We start from the raw sequence: 9,459 nt of genomic DNA, 5'->3' as shown, positions 1-9,459 counted from the left end.
GGTAGAGGGTGATTGATACATGGGCAACATCTGGCTCTTACCATTTTAAAAAAAGACATTGTGCTTGGATTTCTAATGTGCAATCATATAACGGTCGATAAGGACTACTGATCCATGATTGTAATTGCATGTTTGGTATATAGTTGTAAATAGTTGTACATTAGATGGTCCTAGGACCTTTGACCACAGGTGCTTTGAACATAGGGGGTTTGATCACAGGTGTTTTCTTAGCATAGGGTCTTTGATCACTGGCGACACAACTGAATTTGAATTTTTTTATTTGATCCGTTTCATTGAGTAAAAATCAAAGTGAAAAAAAACACCATAAAAACATGTCAATGCCAGATGTTTATTTTTTCTATAAGTTTCTTTTATTCGTTTGCTTATCTGCAAGGGAAAAAAAATAAACAGTTTTTTTTCAATCCAATGTATATAATTACAAATATTGCATTCTAAACATAAAAACTGTTTCATATTATTTCCTTTTTTTTTAAATTTCACTTACCTAACATGCAAATACATTTAATGCGCATACTAAAATGTGTACATCATAAATAGTTGTTTTTTTTTATTCAGCATTTTGAAAACGTTTTTATTTGTTATACTTTGATCTGCGCAGCCAGTTTTATAAATCGAAATTTTAATTTTTGCTGCGTAAATTTTTGTTTGTAACGTTAGTGTTGAAGACATTGATATTTTATCACTTATTTACACATTTTACGAACAACAGAAGATGAAGTTAATTTGCTGGGATAGTAATAACAAGGTCCTAAATTTTTTTGATGGATACATTTTTATTTTGGATTGAGAAGTGACGCAAACAATGTTAATAGTGAATGTGTCGGTAAGTATTGAAAAAAATAAAGTATGTGTTATAATTAGCAGACAGACTTGACGAAGATATTTAATGAAAACATAAATCAATATACTAACTTGGTTGTTATTTAGCGTGCAAATGTGTGCTAAGGGATTGGGTGAAGGGAGTCGAGTTTGGGAGGGTAGTGGTGTGGGGGGATGAAGTGTGGTGGCAGCGAATTTGGAGGAGTTCGGAACATGTGAACGGGTCGCTATGAGGCCATGGGTGTTGCCGGTGTGTGTGGATATGACTCTAAGTGAACGTGGGTATTTGGACTGGCCTTGGATTGTGCCGGTATCTTTCACGAGCATTTATGCCTGTTCAATTTCAAAAAGAACAAACATACAAACAAAAATATAACTATATACATGTTTGAAAATGTATTATAAACTTACAGAAACTACGCGTTATTTTTTATCTCGGTTTTGGACCTACACATCTTTTTGGTCCATTCCATTTTCTATAAAAGAAAGAAAGAAAAAACTAAGATGAAACAATAATGGATGGAAGTTATAGTTTTGGTATAATATTTGGTGAGTTGGATAACAACAATTACTATAAACAAACTATTTTTTTGGGCTATTGAAAATAGAAATATTAAAATTTATAACTTAAATACCACTTCAGCCTGATAGAGGACATTTCATAAATAAGTAATAGATTAAAATCGGAGATGTCTTTAAACTTTCTTGTTCGTGAAAGTGGTCCTTTGAACTTTTTTCAAGTTCGGGAGACGAAACTCATATATGTGCAACATCAAAAACCAAGATTGTACAACAAATCTCTCTTGAAACTTTTTGAATGACCTATTCTGCATTACAGCTGTGGTGTCAGTCGTTGTTCTAATTTAAAAATAACTACTTTGTTCTGTAAACGTTTTGCCATTGCATCCCGAGAGTATTCTCGAGCTTAGCATATTGAAATAATAGGAAATTAAACAATAAAACATGCTTCAAAAAATTCGTTTCGGTGGCAATTTCTAATTAGATCTGAGTCACAATAAACCTTAAGGACAATAAAGCTCCTTAAAAAAATAATTAAAGATTTTAAAGAAAAATGCTACTAATAATTTTAATGATTGAAAATAATATTAAGTACCCTGTCCTTTCATTTAGAGTAGGGTTACAATAATATTTTACACAGCAGTCCCATCCAATGTTACAAGATGCATGATACTTTCCGCAACAACTGTTTGATAAGAAATAAAACGTAAGTGAATATTCAAATTCATATCTGTGTTTTTATATCCACATCCATGTCCATTACCATTTCAAAATCCATTCTTCCATCCATCCATCCATCCAACCCTAAACCCACCTAACCATTCATCCACCGATCCATCTATTCAACAAATAAACATTTTTTGTTTGTCTGCCTGTCTATATATTACCAATATAAGAAAATGGTTATTCAAAGAAGATAGTTTAATTTAACTGACCTGTCTGATACAACACAGAGACTTGCAAGACACACCAGAAGAAGAAGAACTGCGATCTTCATTTTAATCAGCTCAGTATAACTAAAATAATATCAAGTTATTTAAGGATTAGGTTAGATATATTTGATACCACCAATTGTGTAAGGAAAGGGTGCCTGAAACGTGGGCAACATCTGTCTCTGCTCATCTTAACAACCAGGCATTATGCTAGGATTTGTAATGCGTAATCACCCAATGGCCGACAAGACTACTGAGCCATGTTTAGAATGTGGATGTATATAGATGTACATTTGATACGTAAGACTTGGTTTGTTATATTGCATTTTTTGTAACCCTTTCAAATACAACATAAAAACAAAACTGATATAATATTTTACAGTAACACAACAGGTAGACAATCTCTACGAACTTACATAAGCATTAGCCCGAATATGAGCACTGGCCAAAATTAAAATGCATTTAACATTTTTCATAACCAGCTTTTAAATCTAAGTATATATATATATATATATATATATATATATATATATATATATATATATATATATATATATATATATATATATATATATATATAAACCTCATTGGTTTTTTTTATCCTTTTGGTTTATATCGCGGGGGGTTTTGTCCAGGGGGTTTATGTCCAGGGGGTTTATGATCGGACACCCATGGCCCAACCATCTCCATCTCCTCATTCGAACGTATGAAAACACTATTTATTTTATTTTGCAAAATGTAGCTGTTTATCATAAGTGTTTAAGACTTTCCCGTAAACTCCAGTCGCTTGGACCTGATGGCAGTAGCGTAGCGAGGGGGGGGGGGGGGGAAGGGGGGAGGGACATATGTCCCCTGGCGCCGACCATAGGGGGCGCCAAAATTTCCCGTCTTATTTTATTCCTTATTTTGATTGTTCTCAAGATAGGAGCTATGCAGTAACTCAATTTCGGGGATATTAGTATTTTTTTTATTATTGTGGGCCTTATGGTTTGTCGGTGTTTTGGTCTGCCGGCCTTGTCTTGTCGGTCTTATGTCTTGTCTGCCATATATCTTGTCGGCATTTTGTCTTGTCGGCCTTTTGGATATCGGTCCTTTGGATGTCGGCTTTTTGTCCAACATCCAATTGTACACCTTCTGGGTGAACCACGGTTCACCAGACTGTTGAGTATGTTAGCTAAATGGTCAGTTGCGCATGTCTGGAGAGCAATGGAGGGGACTGGATGAGGGTTGCGTTGGCTTGCGTCGTTTGCCCGTAAAAAGAATTATATATTTGTAAAATATACTATCCGGTTAGTGCAAGTTTATGGATGACCCCATAGTCATAGGCTAATTTCTATTACTTATATCTTACCAATTCGTTTCAAATTGGTACGTAGGTCAAGACCCAAACACAATGCAATATAACATCGAATTTGAACTAATCCTTTTTCAAATTTTCAAATTATCACTTATCAAAATTGAAATAAATTAGAGTTGTTGAATTTGCTTTAAAACATTTACTACTTAATAAGCTGTTTTCAGTATATATGAGATAGCTTTCTTGTAATACTTGTGGTAACTTTCCATTTTCAGACCACTCGCAGAGCTACAGTTTACATTTTTATAGAAAAAAAATCCTAAGTGTAACAGAAATAAATTACTGGCGGTTTTTCAAAGATTTGCTATTTAGGTATTATATTTACATTTGTTTTTTTTCCCAATAGCTTTGCTTGTTTTGTTTTTTTTAAAGTTATCTTTTCTAACTTTTTAACAATGTCGCTAAGCATGTGTTTTGACATTGTTATACAAATAGTGGCAAACCTTTTATTTACTATCACTGAAAAAATTACTGAGCAAATACTGTTTGTAGACAATAATGTCGATAAAAACATCTTGCTTCTTTATGAAAAAGATGTAAATTTTCTGTAGAGAAAGGTCGACAAATTAAGAGCATAAGCTACAATCAAACGACCTGTTCAAGTCCCAGAGCAGATTTTTACCACGACGATAAGGCCTATACCTTACTCCAGTCATTCAGTTTCGCATACACTGCTTACTTTGTCAATCTCACATACTATAGTGACTAATATTCCCTCTAACCTACATGGTCGTGCGGCCGATCAGTATTTTTGAACATGCCGCGCTGTCATTTCGTAAAATACATGTAATCTTGTATGAGACTTTTAGAACATCGAGCACAAAAAAATATACGATGTACACTAGAGTTTTCCCCTCAGAGAGAGCGTTAATAGTGACAATTACTCCTCCGACATCCCCCCCCCCACCCGATATTACCACCTCCAAGCAATTACCCCTCGTCCTAGTTAGGACTAGGGCTAGGTTAGGGTTTACTTTAGGGTTAGAGTTCTCAATTTGGTTTTATTTTTGTAAGGGTTAGCTATAGGCTTGGAGTTCGGGTTTAAGATCAGGGTTCTTTAGCATCGGGGGGGGGGGGGGTAATTTGACGGAGTGGTCCTAGACCCGAAGCTGACACATCATTATCATCAATAGAACTGGACTTGTCCAAAACATTAACAACCAAACGTTCTTGTGATAATTGAAAAAGGAGACTAGAGAAAGATATTATTTAAACTAGAGGCTTCTAAAAACACAGTTTTAATTAAAATTTATTGGCTATGGTTATGAAAAATTGAAAATAGATTGAAATGAAGATCCCAATGATTTTAGGCAATTAAATCCTTTTTATGCTTGGTAACTCGAATTATCGATCATATATTTTCTATATAAATTATATTTTGTTCCTATGGGGAGAGGTGGTAGACGTTTTCATGGTGTGTGTGTAGAGGGAGAGCGTCGCCCCTCGACGAAGAAATGCCGGGAAAGAAACTATGCATGCAGACCACTATTTAGATTAGACAAATAAATTAGGCGGTAATGTTTTGTGTAGTTTTTTGCAAGTGAACTTTTAATTCTGTTTATTTTAGAAGCAATGACGTTATTTTATTGTGTGTACTTTTCCGTCCTTGTTTCGTTTTGAAAATGTGCTATATAGGAGAGAAATAATGAATATTAAATAACTGTTAGGGGTCAGTGTGGTCGAGTCGGTAAAGCTCACGGTTGCTAAAAGTCTCGAGTTCGAACCCTCCGACAGATGCCGCTCATTAGCTGAGGACAGACACTCTTCTAGGAGAGACAACTCCAAAATCAAACAACTGGTGCCTTATAATTTGTTCTTGGTTGGACAAAGGCTATGAGAGCAAAAAGAAAAGAATGCAGAAATTGGAGTCAATGGCCTCAATGACACCTAACCGGATAACACGTATACTTAATTGTATTGGAGAGGATTTTCCTGTTACTGGAAGACGTTAAAATGTTCAACGAGGCCTGTTAAATGATCTAATACTTATTTGTAAATTTAATAATAGGCTATGGTTTGAGATAGTGAGCTTTCAAAGAGCTCCGATTGTGCCTGGCTGTAGTCGACGGGCCGTCTTAGGTACCTAACTCTGGTATAAGATCTTGGGATTTCTTAAGTAACGCTCATATAATCGCCGATGAAAAGAGATAGGCCCGCTAGAGTTTAACCAGCTCTTGTCTCTAATTTTTGTTTGCTCAAATTTGCCCTACTTTACTCATTTACGTCGGAGAGGCTTCATATAAGCCTGTCTTAATTGTATAAGCGATTTATGAAATACAAAGGTTTGCCAAGAAATTACGCACACATCATCACAGTCTGTCAACCCTACCCCCACCCCTCCTCCTGCGCCCTCACCCTCCAGTTACAATAAACGACAGTAAGCCTACGATTCGCTCCCACATAATACATAATTATTAGCTATTTTGAAACCGATTGTTAACAAAAAAAAGAATTAAAACTGACATGTATCAATTTTATGAATATTTATCAATGCGTGTTACACTTTTTAAAAATCTATTAAATCGATCATCCATCAATACCCCCCTCGCCACACGTCTTCACCTGCACCTACATAGAGAGTGAAGCCATTCATAAACAATCGTTCAGCAATGATTTAAAAAAGCAACATAGTTTAATTATATCAGACTTACCGAGCTGTAATCAGTTCATGAGTGTTGAAGATCTTCCCATTATATACCTTTCAAATCATACCAGACAGCTTGCGGGGCTTGACTAGCTTAACCATCAGCCAATTAACACATTTTACGTAACAAATGAATTAACCAATCATCGCACTTCTGTGAGCACGGGAGAACATAACTTGCCAATCTGTACCATAAGCCAATGATTTAAGGAAACTGTTTTCGTAACAAACAAACAAACAAACCAATCGTTGTTTTCTGTTAACACAAGCTATGAATCTAGGTCACAGTACCCATAAACCAATGGACATATTTTACTTACAAAGTGATTAAACAAATCGAGGTTTGTCTCTGAACACGTGCAAAAGTGACGTGTCATTTGCCACGTACAATGTTTTGTTGAATACTGAATTCTCTCTCCTAGACTACTGTTCGTTGGATTATCTTTCTGACCCCTTTGAGCGTTAGCACATTGGTAAACGCTGAGTTACACTTTCAGGCATGTCTTGGGGGGGGGGGGGGGGGGGGGGACGTGGCACCCCCAAAAAAAATTTGATTAGAAAAAAAATTACTTTTAACCGAGTCATCCCCCCGGAAACTTGTGTCCATTCCCACCCCCGAAAGTGAACCCGGAGTAAAAAATTTAAAAGATACATTGGAAAAAATACTCAAGAGAAAAGGGATATGAAGTATACATCACGAAAGTCTGTATTCATCATAGCTAGACAGGACCTTTCCTGGAGATGTGAGCGAGGTGAAGACACCAAAAAAGATACTGTACATCTGGGGACAACTGGAGAGATTTGCACAGGACGGAGATAACTGACACCAAGAAGATTGGATACACCTGGTGATAGTTTAGGAGACTAGCCCAGGACACCAGGGGCCAATTGGAGAGACTAGACCAGGATAGAGATGCCAGGAACGTTCTTGTTACTGGCCTATACACCGAAGTTTTAATGGTCGATAGCACGTTTCTACATGTAATTAAGGCATGCATTAATCAAACACACTGGTATGTGGGTAATAAACAAAGAAATGAGTTTACTAATTTAATCATTAAGAACATATCCTGTATTTAGACAAGTAATTAGTTGTTCCCAGAGAACAATAAATACAATACTCATTTTTCTGATCACGTGATATTAGGTGATGGCCTAATTAAATATTTTCTGCCTTAGACAAACTTCAATAATAACATAAGAACACATAACCCATGCGCAAACTTCCCAACCTGTTCGACATTCTAATCAACCCCATCCACCTTTTTCTTTAGTTGAAAAATAAAGTCAAGGTCTACATGTGGACTAAACGCCCTTACCAGACTTTTCTCCGAAACGTGAAATATGGCACGCTTTGGGTGGAGGTCGATCAATGCGTAATAAATTTAATTGGGGGGAGGGTCGATTGGATTTGGCCGTAGGCGATTCAAGGAGTGTATGCTGCTGCTTTATTAACCCCGCACCCCACCCACATACTATCCTTTAATCCATAGTTTGTATTTGTGTTTGAGGGCAAGATTGCAGTATTTGTGTGTGTTTGTATTTGCTCGTGAGTTGGTTGAATTCGGTATGAATATTTTATTCGCCAGAAATATGTTTGCGCTTGTAGTTAATCAAACAGGGATTAGACAGGAAACTCATTTTGTTGTAAGTAAAGCTCAGCCTCTATAAGATTTCAATAGAAGTACAACACGTATCATTTATCGACCAGTTAAACCTTTGTAATACTTGCTGATTTCGAAATTTTCTCGCTCTTGAAAAAAAAAATCCTATTGCTGTAATTACATATGTATGCAAGTTATTTCATTTATATCACAAACTGGATTCAAAGGGAACACCTTAACATAACGTTCTTTCTAACAATGAACAGGTTTAAATTTAATGCTCACTAACTCATTACAATGAATTTATAAGCCAACCAGAGATAAGTTATGAAAAATATTGAAATTTAATAATAACACTCCACTGTATATTATTGAGGAAGGATACAACGGGCGCTAGGTTGATAGTGCTGTCTATTTTCTCTAAACTTAAACCAAACCCCCCCCCCCCCACACACACACCCCAATACATGTCTACCGTCCCATTCAACGAAATATAATTATATACCTTTTCCAGTGTCCGCCCCCTCCCAGAAAATTCTACTCCCGCCCCCGAAAATTTCAAGTACACAAACCCCTCTCCGGGGAGGAAAAAGTCCGAAAGAAACACTGGTCGCATTTGTAGATCATACAAACTAAAGGAAGAACCTGGGCGGGGCTTCGCCCCTACCGGAAGAGATGCATGAAAAAAACTGTGCACGCTAAACACTTTTTAGATTAGAAAAAGTTCCCCCCTCCGGGGAGGAAAAAGTCTGAAAGAAACACTGGTGTCGCGCTTAGCCACCACCCGAAGAATTGCATGAAACAAACTGCAAGCAAACCACTTTTAAGATTAGACACATTAATTAGGCGGTACTTTTTATTATAGAGCATAGATGAAGAAATTTCTTTTGAGTTGGGGGGGGGGGCGGCTTAGACGTTCTCTCGCGAGGGTGGGGCTTCGCCCCTACCCGAAGATATGTATGAAAGAAACTCTTCACGCAAACCGCTTAGATTAGACAAAATTGCCTTTTTATTCAATGTTTACTGGAGAATCAATGACGTCATATTACTGTGTGCACTCTCCGTCTTGATATTATTTTCTACTATATGCTGAATATGACGTCATATTTCGCTTCCTCTTTACTGTGCATGTTTTTAAGTTGCTTGTGTTTTCTCTATGGCGTTCTTGTCAGATAGATACACAGAGAGATACACAGACAGCGAAACTATATGGTTAATAATGTTTTATTAAAACAAATGGTGGTTTTACTATTATTGCGCAACTGACAAATCAAATATTATTTACAAGGATTTACAAGCAACACTAAATATTTACTTGATAACCTAGGTATAGAAGACATTTATTACGGTACTGTAACGGCCGTTAATTACTTCACTTGTTAGAATAGCTATAATGGCCGTCCATTTCGTCACTTGTTAGAATAGCTATAACTGTCGTCCGTTTCGTGACATGTTAGAATAGCTATAACGGCCGCCCATTTCGTGACTTGTTAGAATAGCTATAACGGCGATCCACTAATTCTATAGTGTACCTAGTTGTAAAGACCGTCCATTACGGCACTG

At 36.5% G+C, this 9,459-nt stretch overlaps 1 long non-coding RNA gene across 1 annotated transcript; it reads right to left on the bottom strand.

The window, feature by feature from the left end:
• Positions 1–328: 328 nt before the first annotated feature.
• LOC131934702 (uncharacterized) lies at positions 329–6,375 on the bottom strand. Its single transcript, XR_009385820.1, has 5 exons — positions 6,300–6,375; positions 2,295–2,375; positions 1,955–2,044; positions 1,252–1,316; positions 329–387 (listed from the first exon to the last, which is right to left on the bottom strand). It is a non-coding gene; the product is annotated as an uncharacterized LOC131934702 (long non-coding RNA).
• Positions 6,376–9,459: the final 3,084 nt, after the last annotated feature.

This window comes from Physella acuta, unplaced genomic scaffold (genome assembly GCF_028476545.2).
Source record: "Physella acuta isolate Inbredline_101_S28 unplaced genomic scaffold, ASM2847654v3 ptg000116l, whole genome shotgun sequence".
Lineage (NCBI taxonomy): Eukaryota > Metazoa > Mollusca > Gastropoda > Physidae > Physella > Physella acuta.
The sequence above is the reverse complement of the archived record's forward strand: the minus strand, read 5'-3'. Positions and strand labels throughout refer to the sequence as shown.